The sequence below is a fragment of the Pollicipes pollicipes genome, unplaced genomic scaffold (genome assembly GCF_011947565.3).
Source record: "Pollicipes pollicipes isolate AB1234 unplaced genomic scaffold, Ppol_2.1 Scaffold_2555;HRSCAF=2994_pilon_pilon_pilon, whole genome shotgun sequence".
NCBI lineage: Eukaryota > Metazoa > Arthropoda > Thecostraca > Pollicipedomorpha > Pollicipedidae > Pollicipes > Pollicipes pollicipes.
In genome coordinates this window covers 27,191,613-27,205,206 of record NW_023596136.1, presented here as the reverse complement: position 1 = coordinate 27,205,206, position 13,594 = coordinate 27,191,613, and positions in this window count along the sequence as shown.

Sequence of the window (13,594 nt, the reverse complement as noted above, 5' to 3'; positions counted from 1 at the left end):
TGGTATGTATATAATAATGCTTCTCGCAAGTGTTCCTACCACTGCGTATGTTTGGAACTTCATCATAGGTTTAAATATGTCAACATGAACTGTTTTTAGCCGTGTGAATGTGAGCGACGAACGCCAAGCCTACGTTTATTTTGCAGCCAGCACCACAACTGAACTTCATGGACAAGAGCAGGTCGTGCGCATATGACCCCACCCAAACCCCAACCAACGCTAAGGCCCTAAGGGTGCACGCTGCCCTACGACCACTCCGTTTACAGCGTCGCGCACAGTGCCAGACGGCGGGTCGCGTTGAGTGTGCATAAAACTGCTTACATGAGCTGTTTGAAGTTTTTGGAGAATGCAAGAATTAGCGACGCAAAGGACGGCGGCGTTTCAACTTTCAGCTTTCATGTCAGTACATGATATAATCACACCCATGATGGTACCACCTACAGGCCTTATGGTATCTCAGACACCTAGCACCATAGGTGTAGGAACATCTCACAAAGCGTGTGCGTGGGACAGACCCCATTTTTAAGGCTCCCATGCTCTGCCATGTTTACTGAATTATTACCATGCTTCGCCATAGAGTTGACTTGGGAACTCATCAAAATCAGGGACGGTGCCCCTATGTTCCACGTCCAACGTGTAGTTTCACCAAGTGGCGCAGTATGCAGGCGCGCTGTGGGGCAACTTTGTGGGGCTGGCCAATCCCAGGGTTTCGTGTCTTGACCTCTTCTCCCGAGAGCCGCGCAGATCGCCCAATCGACGCGGGGGCAGTGGCATTTCGGCCGCACGGTCGGCACCTTAATGCAGTGGGCGGTTCAAGTTGTCGGCCGGCCGGCCCGCCTCATCACCCGGGTCGGCTCTCGCCACCCACGCCTGTGCGGGGCCCACGCCGGCCACGGCCCGGTCACCGTAGGCGGTCGATCGGCCGCTCTATCAATACGCCATCCGGCCTCATCAAATGTTTGTCTTCCATCTGGGCGGCCGGCGGAGCCGCCTTTTTGCGACGCCGCACCTGCGCCAGGCGCCACCGAGCCGCCATATCGATTCCGCGGCGGTAGCCGAAGTTGGCCGCTCGCTTGACAGATGGCAGTGGCGGTCGGTCCGGCGCGCGGCGCGCGGCGCCCGGCGCCGGCGGCCTGCCCGCCGGGCATACACCGGGACTGAGGAGGTGACTGCACGGGCTCCAACAGGTGTAGAGAGGCGGGCGCGCGCGGCGGTGCGAGGCGGCCCGACCGGGGAGCGCACGGGGCTGTGCGGCGGCTGGAGCGCCACGAGACGTGGGCTGTGCACGGGAACAGCGAGACTCACCGAGAGAGTGACTGGGCGCGCGGACACTGTGATCGTGACTTTGAAGCGGCATGTTGGCCGGCCGCGGGATCTAGCGTCGCGGCGCGCGCGGCGCGGCGAGGGCGGCGTATTTGCATCGACTCAAGGTGAGCAGGCGGCGGACCCACGAGCGCCCCTGAGCTGCGGGGCTGGGGGTGGAGCTGCACGCAGGCCAAATGCACCCGGCGTAAGCGCCGCGTTACGCACCAGTACCTGCCGCTGCTTCTCAAGTTTAAACACCCATGAACGCTATTTGTCCTGCCGTTGCTTAAACACGTGGCGTAGTTGCCGAAGGCTCGTCGCGCCGGCGTTTCTTTCCTCTGCAACCGCGGCACGACCGAATCCCCGTCGTAAAAAACGTGAAAGCTTAGAGGCACGTTCTTCCCGGAGTGTTTACCACTAATGCGGCATTGTGGTGCGGCGCCGTCCACGCCATGTTGTCCACGGCTGGCTGGCTGCTGCCGGGCACGCCATATGTGTGGCGTCGCTCCACGACTGGCTGAGCTCCGGGCCCCGCGCGAGGGCGGCGCGGCGCGGCGCGTCTGTGGGACGGCGGAGCGACGCCGCGCGGGGCCACCGGTGCGGTTCGGAGCCCGCTGCTGTCTCCCCGTCCGTTAGTGCGCCGCGCGGCTCGCTCGAGATGTTGTCGAGGGTGGGGTGTTGAGGACTTGGAGGAGCGGGAGTCCGTGGTGGGGATCGTGCTGGGGAGGCAGCCGATGGAGCTTGAAGTGACCCAGCGGGGGAACGGTAGCGGGCCAGTTGTCATCACATGTCACGCCGGAGGAATATTTCCTGAAGGGCGGCACAAATCACAGGCGTGAAACGACGTCCAGAAACACCAGGCTCTCGTAAGGGTTATTAAAACCTTGTCGAGTTAAGAGTGACCATTCATCAAATAAGATAGCCTGCCGCCCATCATTCTGTAAGTTATGTCGAGCTGAACCGACGTATGCCTTCTTAAACCAGGTCGGATGTATTAGTAACTCAGAGCGGCCGTCATTTTCGCCAGAATCCATGCGTGGCGAATGCGTCAGCCAAAGCTCATCGTGTGGTTCACGTCGGCTCGGTGTGGGTCTGTGTTCCGTTCGGAGATCAGACTGTTCAATTATGCATTCAATTTGTGAAATCCGTCTGACGTAACTCGCATGTTGGCTACGTTCAAACTAACACACACACACGCACGGAAACAGAATTAATTAAGACGAGCGCCGTGATTTGCAAGTGTTCTCGGCCCGCAGCCCGAGCAGACGCGTCAGGTACGAATGGAGTTAAAGGTGGATCCATGTACGCTTGTCAGCTGTTCGTCTGGGACGTGACTGTTATTCGGCAGTAATTTGCGCGAGATGAGTGTTGTTAGAGGCGATTGTTCGCTTTCAATGATGCGATTGTTCGCTTTCATTAACTTCGACGGGTGATTACAGCGATAATATAATAGTAGACACTTTTTCAAATTACGATGCCCACTCCAGCCATTCATCTTTATCCGCCTGTGAAACATCGTCTTCTAAAAGCCATGCTGAATGTTTTATCCACCCCTCTGCAGCCCGTATTCCTTTTCACTGGAGCGATTTCGCCCTCCGTGTGTGAATCTGTAATTCGCAGCTTGCGGCGGACGCGCGGGGGCGGAGGATGCCGGAGAGTGGAAGCCTCTCTGCTGCAGTTGGCTCTGTTAGCCGGTGTAAAGAAATGGCGGCATTTGCTACAGGCTCCCGTGAAATGCTATCCGTTAAGGCGACGGGTAGCGGGCAATATGAGGAGGAGCGGCGCTGTTTGGGTGAAGATGAAGTACACTCGTGCCTGTGCAGGCATCGGTGTCAGGATTACAGGAATGCTGCTTTGGCCTTCAACGGGACCAAACGTCGTGAACTTATCCAGCGCCCGTGCCGTCAAAATGAACGTTAAAACGGGCTCCGTGAATAAAAGCGAGCAAAAATCACGGCCATGTGCAGGCGGCACATGCCTTCACGCTCAACAACCTGTGATTCATGCAGTGAAGGTTTTGACAAGAATATACTACCTAGTGCGCGCCCATTTGGCATGGGGCGCAGACACGTCTTTTCAAACACGACCGTGTTATATCACGGGGTGACGCTAAACTGCTCACAGGTTCGGAGGCTCAAGCCGGATGGTTCCCCGGGGAAGGGAAGGCGATCGCTTCCTCACTCCCAGTTCCCGCGGCATTGAACATGGGTTCTGTGATATGCGCCCAAAACGTGCCTGGGAAAATTAATATTGCCTGGCTTAAATGGTGTCGGTGTGACGAATATCTACGCGTCATCAGCTTCTGCACAGCCGGCTTCACTGCACCAAAATCCGCTGCGGCAATAAAGCGAACCTGCTGCAGACGCCTGTGGACCCCAGGAAGTGCTCGCTTAGTGCGGCTGGCGGCTGCGGCGGCTAACACAGCCGTTCATGTCATCGTTCATAAAGGCTCACCTGCCTTTGATGCGTCGCAGATACGCGCTCTCAGTAGCTGACAGCGTTGATCCGACATTTCTTGCGGCGGCGTCCACCCGCCCTCCCCGACGGAAGCACCCGTGGGGGCCGTCACAGGTCTGAACACCGCAGCGCTGTTTTCACCGCGCTGTTTACACTCCGCCGCCGGATTTGTCGCCGTTGCCCTGTTTATGTCCCTCCGACGCCCCTCTGTTTGCCGCCCCCGCCCCACTCCCCATTGGAATCAGTGGTCACCGGGCGTCGACGCGGCGGCCCAATCAGCGCGCCGCGCCCTGCCCGCGGGCTATCAGTGGGTGGGCGCGCCGCGGGCGCCTCTCTGTCAATAGGTCACCGCCGGCGGCGGCTGCGACCGATCGATCGTCGTTGCTGTCCGCGCGGCCCGCGTCGCGTTCCGTCGTCGACGCCGACGCGACGCGGGCGTCGTCGTCGACCCGGCGGGCCGACGGCCGCCGTGGCGGTTGAGTCCGGAGGTCGTCACCCCCGCTCCCCAGGACGGTGCGCTGAGCGCGCCCCTGCGACGGCCCCGCCCCGGCCTGGTCGTCGTTTGTCACGTTCACGCTTATTTGCGCCGCGGCGCGCATGATTGCCGGTCGGCCTCCGGGGATGGCCGCGTCGGGCCGTCGGTTACGACGCGGCGGCGCTGGGCCACCGAGGCGTCGAGTCCGACCTCCCCTCCCCCCCCCTCCTCTCGTGACCTGGCCCCGGCCGACCCGGCCGTGGCGTAAGTACCTCACGCGGCGGGCGGCGCGGGGCTTCCCACTGCCACTGAGAGGAGGCCAGTGTCGGAGCAACGAAGTGTGGGCTGGTGGCCTCTGCAGTCTGGAAAGAGGTCATCGGGTTCGAGAGGTGGCCTTCGTGTCCCGCTAATGGTGAGCTGTGTCGAGGCTGGCGCTGTGGGGTGGGCGAGCTGCACCCCTCTGAGGTGCGGGATGGGCCTCCGCCAGCTGGCACTACACTGGGCTGGGGACATAACCACATCGGCATCCAGTGCCAATGATCTTCACTCGTCATCTCGCGGTGGTTCGCAATGTTATTGCGGTCAAGTACGTCGACCTGGGGCTGTGAGCATCGACGCGTCCCTTTCTGCTGGCTGTGATTGGTGATAGCTTCACCGTTAGCAGGATCTGATTGGATATTGGTATTGCATGAGCAGTGCTGGATTCGATCCGAAGCGGCACGTAACGCGACGGTGCTTTTCGTGACTGCTCACGGCGCCAGGTTGTGAAACGGCGAACAAGACTGAAAGTGAATTCACTGGGTGTGCCGCTATCTCGAATGGTTGCGGTCAACTACGAAACATTTCGCTAATCGTATCGATCACGTTTAGTTTCGCTTCACTTTTACGCTCGATCATTCGCTTTCAAGTTCGTGGCGGTGGTCGGCACGGCGAGCGGCAGCGCCGTTCACTTCATCGGTGCAGACGAATTGCTGCCCGAGAGGGGACGTTCGTGCCGTGTGAACGGGTCCCCAAGTACTGCTACCTGTGTTCACAGACTAATCATTGCAATGACCTCTCAGTTTTCTATCGCAGAACTCACTCGAAAGTAGGTGACCTTGGCGTTCTTCGTATGCATCGAACATTACGGGCACCTCAGCGAAGGCTGCACAAACCGCAGAGCTACGTCGCATAGTTCCGCGGCTTTAGCGTGCAGCGGAGGGCAGGGTCACTGGTCGTTTAGCCAGCGCTCTCACCCACATACGTCAGCCGTACAACTTCTCCGAGCGCGCCGGAAATTCTCTCTCCACTCCATGACGCTCGAGCAGACTAACAAGTGCATTTCAGAATTGTCCCGGCTCATTCTTCCTAAAGTCTGAGGACACTCGTAAAGTTCTTCTGTTTTAAAGGTGGTGGGTTATATAAGGCCCATAGCGTTTCCGGTAAAATTTCTTTGGATGGTGAGTGGTGTAGTTGAGCTAATGGCTATGTGAATGAAACGGCGAGCTCAATATGGTCATCATCGATTACTTGCCGATGGATAGTCGTTGCAAGCTGCTGTTGGCAGGCATATGTCACCAACAAGCCTTACATCTTCTCATGTTCTTTGATACTCTTATTGTTAGATTTCCGAGCGGGTGTTTCTTTGTTGTTTTTTCAGATCTGAAATAATTTTATTAGACGGTTGGCTGCGAAACACTTGGCAACAGAGAACCATTATGCCAATGGTGGGTTCTCGATATTATAGCATCAGAGCTGGTGCGCATATTTGCGAGCCTTTCCACCCGTTCCTCAACCTCAACATACCTCACCTTGTCGCGAATACAAATCTCCCAACTGGCGAGTGCGCTCCATCGATCTGCCCCCACGCTCCCTGCAAGTCTCCGCCACTGGTTCCGCCGCGGTCCGCCAGTGCATGAGCGTTCCACCGTACTTCGCCATCGCCTGCCAGTCCCGTCCTCCCGCGCTCCTGACGCTCCCTCTCCGCGGTCACGCCGGCACCGAATTAATGACGGCTGATGACGGTGGCCCAACAGCGGCGCTACGCTATTCATGGGGTCCCGCCGCCGCCCGCCGTCCGGACGGACCGCACAGGCCGTGCCGGCGGTCGGCGACGGCTCGCGGCGCTCGCGGAGCGGCGCAGCAGCCAATCAGCGGCTGCGGTGGCCGCGGTTCGGCTCCGGGTACGGCTCCTCCAGGGTCCGGGAGTCCCGCTGCCGTCACGTGACGACGCCGACCCGATGCCGGCTGGTGCAGCGCGGTATGTGATGTGGCTTCCACGGCAGGAGGTGAAACCAGACCTCGCATGGCCGGCCTGCGGACCGGAAACCACCAGTTTAGCACCGCCATGCTCTCAAATCACTTTGACTGGACTTCGCAGCCGGGGGGCTAGAATTCCTGGACGTGGCCGGTTGGCTGAGCCGCGTTTCTTGTCGATCGCGGCGGGGGAGACAGTTTGAGAGGTCGCGATGGGTCGCGCCTAGGGCGTGCCGCGCCCATCGTCGGCGCGCCGCCACGAGACGCCGTGGCCTCTCATGCCTGCGGCCACCGCATACGATGAGCTCACGCTGATTTATGCATGACACCTCGTTGTCGCACGCCGCTGCCTGCTGGAGGGCAGATGGTGGCGCGCGGCTCGGTCTCGGAGCGGACGGAGAGGCGAGACGCCGGATGGCACCTGCTGGAGCCGCCCCTCTCTCCCGCCGCCGGCGGCGCCGGCTCCTCCGCAGCGGACCGCACGCCTTAACACGCGTCCCATTCAGCGAGAGACCGACGCGCGGCGGGAAGTGGGCGGGAAGTGTCGTCCTCGTCGCCGGCCAAGTTTCCACGCGACGACTAATCAGCCGCGCCGAGGAAAGTTGCCGCAGCGAGACGCCAGCGTGCGGCCTTTGTTTCCCGAGAGCGGCGGGTAGTGGGCATTGTTCGTCGGTTTTAAACCAGAGCTGCTGCAGTGCGAGGTCCATATTGCCGCCGAGAGTGAGTCGAACGAGCCTTTGTTATGGAAATGCATTGCCGACGGTGTGTCCCGGTGCGGTGAGAACGCGGGTTTCAATCGTTGCGTCGCGTACCTGACAAGCGCCGAGTGTGCCGGGCTGCTGTTTACCGTACGGCGAGCGTGCCTAGGCGCTGTTGACTGTACGTCGCAGCCGGATTTTGCGCGGCTCCGACGGGACGCCGGAGGCGGTCGTACACCGCCTGAAACTCGGCTTGAATCGGTATTACTCCCGACGTGTTTTTTGCCAGCGTTCAACCTGGCGTAAGAGAACTCCCAGCTGAATCGGCAGGGCCTCGCAGGAGCCCGCTGGACGTCGGGCGCGGAAAGGACAAGTTCGCGCTGGAACGTTGCGAGTGCTCGCTGGATGGTGGACGAGAGAGGCGCAGTGGGCTACGAGCTCGTGCTAGACCGCGAGATAATTCTGTCACGGATTTTGTGGCGTTATCTCTCTCGTTTCACTGCTCTCTCTCTCTCTCTCGGCTGAAAAACATGCCGCGATGGAATGAGCGGCCTCGGTTTCCCGTGCGGATTTCCAATTAGAGCGTTTTGTGCGTTACACGTGAGAGAAAGTAAATTCCAGTAAAAAAGAAAAACGTTTTCTCCTTCACATTTGTATGATTCGGTTAGGTGGTGTGCATTCCCTTATCTCAGTCCCAGCTCTGTTACAAAAGCCCGTCTATCCGCCACTATCAAAACAGCCACTCACGGCACAAAAGCGCCACCGAGTGGGGCCGGAGGAGGGACACCATCCACACCGCCGCTACCGCCGCCGCCGCCGCCGCCGCCACCGCCACCGGTCACCCGGTTCCGCAGGGGCCCCGGGGCGGCGGGCGCGCGGCGCTGAGAGCCGTGCACTGTTGCAGCGGCCTCCTGAAGGTCGCCGACCCCGCTGGCCGGCCGGTCCGAGGTCCACACTGGCCGGGCAGCGGCGGAGGTCGGCGGGCAGGCCGGCCGCCGGACCGGCCGGGCCCGGACGCCGGGCGTCGGCGGGGAACGCGGCCGGCCGGCGGGAGCCCGCCAGGGGCTCCTGTTCCGGTGTCTGGTGCGATCGTGAGGTTCGACCCTCCTCTCTGGTGGTCCAAGCTGAGATCCTCCCCTGCCCGGTCCTCCGCTCCGATGACTTAGTGTTCGGCTCTCCCTTTGGTGGTCCGATCTCAGATCCTCCCCAGGCCGGCCTCCACTCCGATGATTTGAGGTACGGCCCTCTCCGCCGGTGGTTCCCTCCTCCCCGGTGGCCGCCGCCGTCGCCGCGCGGTGGACGCGGGTGCAGCCCTGTGACGGACGACGCACGCTTCGCCGCGCGGCGCCTCCTCCGGCCGCCGCCGCCGCCGCCGCTGGCAGGTGAAGCGTGACCGCTCGTTCCCAGCGGCCCCGTCCGGCCCTGTGTGACGTTCTGGCTCAGTGGCCGCCGCGCCGCGCGCCGCAACGCCGGCGCATACGAAAGCGATGCGCCGCGCGCCGGCCAACGGACGGAGCAGGGGTCGCGCAAGACCGCGTCCCCCAGATGCCCGCGGGTGTCCCTCGAAGCCCGCGGAATCGCGCCCGCACCCACAAAGGCACGCGGGCTGGCCGCGGCCGACCCGCGGGGAGCAGCAGCCCGCGGAAATGGAAAGCGGTGAACGGTCCGTCTAAGCATACACAGCTGTCCCGGGAGAACATGTGCCGACGTGTGTGGGTACACAGACACAGAGACTCAGCGCGGCAACAGAACTCCCGTATCATCCGACGTTTTGACGTTCATGGAGCGCGCTGAAGGACCATAAAACAGAATGACTTACACCTGTTCGCGCGCTCGCCGCGCACGCGCGCCAACGCAGACGTGCCCGGCATGCGTTACGCGGTATGCATACGTCCGAGGTCACGTTGCACGGACCCAGCCCGAAGGCCGTTTGTATTCACACGGGCTGTCGGGTCTCAACGGGCACCGCCATTCTGCGCAGCAAAGGCCAGGTGGGGCCCGTCTCAAGATATCGGAGTGCCGGGCGATGTCTTCGTTGACGTGCAGCGAACCTAAGTGGAGCCGATTTGCGTAATCACCCCTCGTCAGTCAGCCAGCCGCGGTTACGTTCCCGAGAAGCGGGGAGGGGAGGGGGCGGAGTGAGCCGCAGTGTCGGTCCGGCGTCCCCCGCCCCTCCCCATCAGCTGACCCTCGGCGGTCACGGCGCTCTCCTTTCGCTAGCGCGGCGCGGCGCCGCGGCGCCGCGGCCGGGCGGCTAACGAGCGCAGGTACCGTTGTTCGGGTCACAGGTCGGTGCAGCGCCGGCCGACAATGGCTCAGGCCGTGGCGGACGTCCGGACCACATCCGACCGGCGCGCGCTGAGAGGAGGTCGGACCTCGGAGGAGAGGAGGTCACGGGGAGGACTGAGGAGTAGGGAGGAATAGAACGTGATGAAGCACGGAGGACCGGAGACAGAGGACATAGGACAGAGGACAGAGGATGGCGGAAGGAACGCAGGACAAAAAATGAAAGATAGGGAACATGCGACAGAAAACATATGGCGGAGGACAGCTGATGGAGGATAGAGAGCAGAGGACAGAGTCCGGGAGGACGGAGGTGGGCTCAGATCGGACTAGTGACGAGGGCTGAGAGACGAGGAGTTCCGCCTGGTTGGGCCAAGGAGCCGGCTATGCAGACGTAGGATAACAAAAGCAGATCATACTGACAGGACAGGAAAGAAGCCGTTCTTCCTCGTGCCAGGCCCATTGCAGCGCCGGGGGAACTAAGGTGCGTCAAACAATCACACCAAACAAACCTATCCGAGGCTCAACAAAACGTCATGGGGTTTCTGGCCACAGCGCCGTACCACATTCAACACTGAAGCACCGTTTCACCAGGGTCAATTCGTGTCAGCATCTCTGACGAAGGCTGTAATCTCGCGAACGCTGTGCCCATTCGTCCCACCCGATGCGCCTATGTCGCCGTCGGTTTATGCACGCGCATGCGCACGGTGCCGTCGCCACCTGCTCTGGTACGTCCGCCCCACTCCACCCGCCGCGGCCCCAGCGACCCTTGCGATAGCTCCAGGCCTCTCTCGCCGCCTCCTCTCCATCCTGGCGGCCGGCCCGCCTGACCCCGACTGCCGGCCGGTGCTCCTCTCCCCGGCCGCCGGCCGGCCAGCCCATTCAATCTGCATTCATGGCCGGTCGGGGCGCGCTATCCGCGCCCGAGACGCTCGCGCCGCGACGGACGGCCGGCCCGGCGCTCATAATCGGCGCCCAGCTCGCCGGCGGCCTCGCCTACGCCCGGCCGGGTCACCGGCTGGGGGCGCGCCGGACGCCGCCGGCCGCCGCCCAGCCGCCCGGCCGGCCGACGGCGGTGAAGCCGGGCGGGCCAGCGGGCGGCGGACGGCGCTGATGGACGCTGGGCGGGTGATCGGCGATAGCGGGCGTGCCTGCGCGGACCGGTCGATGGGGTGATGTGTCGGTGATGTGTCGGCGACCCGCAGCGTGCGGACTGACCTGACCTTATGTCCTCAGGACAGGGGGCTCTGGATAGTGCTGAGCTCCGTGGGGGCCGTGCGGACGCCTGTGGGTGGTGCTATTCCACTCCGGCGCCTACGTGGGTAGTTTCGGCCCGTTACGTCCGGTCCGTTTGCGCCGAATTTAGTGGCCTGTCAGCTGCATTTACAGTATTGCTAGAGCGACGTGGGTGGCAGTAAGCGAGCTTTCAACAGGCTCGTTAAATCAAGTCTGGGGAGTTGGCTTTCAAGCCAAAGGTCACTGACTTGTGTCGCTGAGGCTTTAACTGACGTCAAACGCCAGCTTATAAAGCCGTGCGCTCTGTGGTTACAGCGCTGTTTGACGTGGGCTCTACAATCGAAACTGTGCGCGTGCAGGTTGTGACTCTTGACTTTTTTATGCGTTTTGACATGCAACCTTTGGCACCCTTTCCATTCCAGCTTTTCCAAAGTAACCCGCAAAGTATAAATTAGAGGAAGCCTTCACGATGCCGTCACCTGCTGTTGTTCTGATGCCCGCTGTTCCAGGGCTTTAGGAGTGAATGCCGCCAGAAGCAGCAAACCATTCAGCCTCGTCAATATGCATATATACATATGCACACACATGTGTGTGTGTGTGTTGTGTGTGTGTGTGTGTGTGTGTGTGTGTGTGTGTGGTGTGTGTGTGTGTGTGTGTGTGTGTTGTGTGTGTGGTGTGTGTGGTGTGTGGTGTGGTGTGTGTGTGTGTGTGTGTTGTGTGTGGTTGGTGTGTGTGTGTGTGTGTGTGTGTGTTGTGTGTGGTGGTGTGTGTTTGTGCGTGGAGATAAAATAGTCTATGCCTGATCACCCTCAAAACATGGCTTCAAACATCGCATGCCTTGACATCAGCGGCGCTCAGTTGTACATATACACCCATGTGCCGACGTGATCGCACTTGTGTGATTCGTCCTGACCCTAGGTGCATTCAGGGTTGCCGCTGTCGAGCTGCAGCTCTTCCTGTGGCTGTACCCAGCTCTGGACCTCACCCCGGCTGGAGGTCGGCGTCACTTCAGCATGTCATGGTGCGGAGGATTTTGTCCACAGATGTTGTCGGCACCGCCCCGACGGGAAACCTCAGCTTCCCACGTTTTGCTATGTGGATGCGATGAAGAAGCCGCAAATGATGCCATAAGTGCAGTACTCACGTGTTGGGAAAACATTAACCTCGATAATACTTAGAAAGTGGTGAATTTACAAAGTTATGCATTTACAGAATTGAATAACTGCGCTTAATAAGATTATGGTCGTCATTAAGGCCTGGTGCGCGATGTTTTACACGCTAGGCGGCGCCCACGGCGCTACTAAGCCGCTGGGTGAGCAATTCAACACCACAGGGATGCTGACGCGTTCGGTATCATCTCAATGATTTCCACTTCTGAGCTGTTCAAATGTGAGTTTGGATGAAGTGTTCGGCCGTCGAAACTTGCCACTTAATATTTTCAAGCGGTCGCGTTTCCCGACGACCTTTTCAGCATTGACATTTTTACGTCTGCCATGTTCGTTCAGAGTAAAAGCCGACTACGCATGACCCCTGACCCCAGACGTCTCTTCCCGTCCCACCCAACGACGACACCAGCGCCGAAACAAGAGCGCGAGACCCCGCCGCTCCATCCCCTGGCGCCGGCCCAGTCGTGCGCCGCCCGCTCCCCCCCCCCCCTCCCGCCCTCCTCCTCCTCCGTTCTCCGACGACAAGCACACGGTCCGCAGACAGTCGCCGCCGCCGCAGCTCCCCGTCGCTGGCCGTCTACAGGGCTCCGGCGCACGCGAAGCTCATTACCGCCATCAGCGGGTAATCGGGCGCCACGCGGGCATTGTTCCCCCGGCGGCGGCGGCGGCCGCGGCCGGACGGCGCGCGCCGGTTTCGTCACCGCACGTTGCCGCCGTCGCGCCGGCCGCCGCCCGCTGAGCGGCCGGGAACGGTGCGCCGAATAGCGAAAGTGCATTACCGATGGGGCCGAGCCGGTCGAATCGGACGATCTGCGGATAGAGAGGCGGGCGACGCGCTTCTGGGGTGCGTTTGGATACATATCGATGTTGAGGCTAGCCCGGCCGGCAGCGGGCTGGAGAGCGCGGCTTCCTGATCGCAGGGCCGCTCGGGCAGTTGCACGGGATTCGGGACGGAGACGGGAAGAGGGGACGGGGCAGCCTCCGGGATTTTGGCGAGTGGCTCATAATGCATCGGCCCCTCTCTCAATGTTTTGGCTCCAGAACGCAAAAATGAAACAATACAGGTGTTGGGACATCGGCACACATTTGAAAAATACAGTATCCAAGAAGTAACCCAAGTGTCATTTTGATTTTTTTAAAAATGTGCTGCAGGTAGATCAGCTGTGTTTCTTCGTGTTCTGAGTACCCAACGTCAAATTCCAGCGCCTACGCTGCCGGGTGTTGGCCGGCCAGCGTCGGCGGGTGCTGACGGCGTGTGTCCGGTCCTTCCCGACCCCGTCTGCGCGCAGCGGCCGACGGCTCGCCTGTGTTGGGCTGCTCCACATCTGCTGGTGGCCTGTTTGGGTTGCCGATCGGCATACTGATCAGATGGGCCGCCAGCCGTTGACATTGAGCTCTTACCTGCGCTGGGCAGCGGCCAAGTCGCTTTCACTCGTCGAGTTTTTCTTGAACGGCTTGGCTCCCCCGCCCGCTCGCGTGTTCATTAAGCCGGTGTTGCATACAACTATCATAAGCGCGGAGTTTTTGAATGGCGTTTCGGAAGGAGCCAAGGCAGTCGCATGATGTGCCGTGGCCATTGATTTGAGGGTTGTTGCGGGTGTGCGCAAGGCTCGAAATTGACATAGTTCGCTGCTGACCTGCTTCGCCCATGCTCCGTACTTCAAGACTTTGTCTCTCCTTTTGCTGTCATGGTCGAATCCAGCAACGTATTCGTATATCCTAAACGTATATTATATATC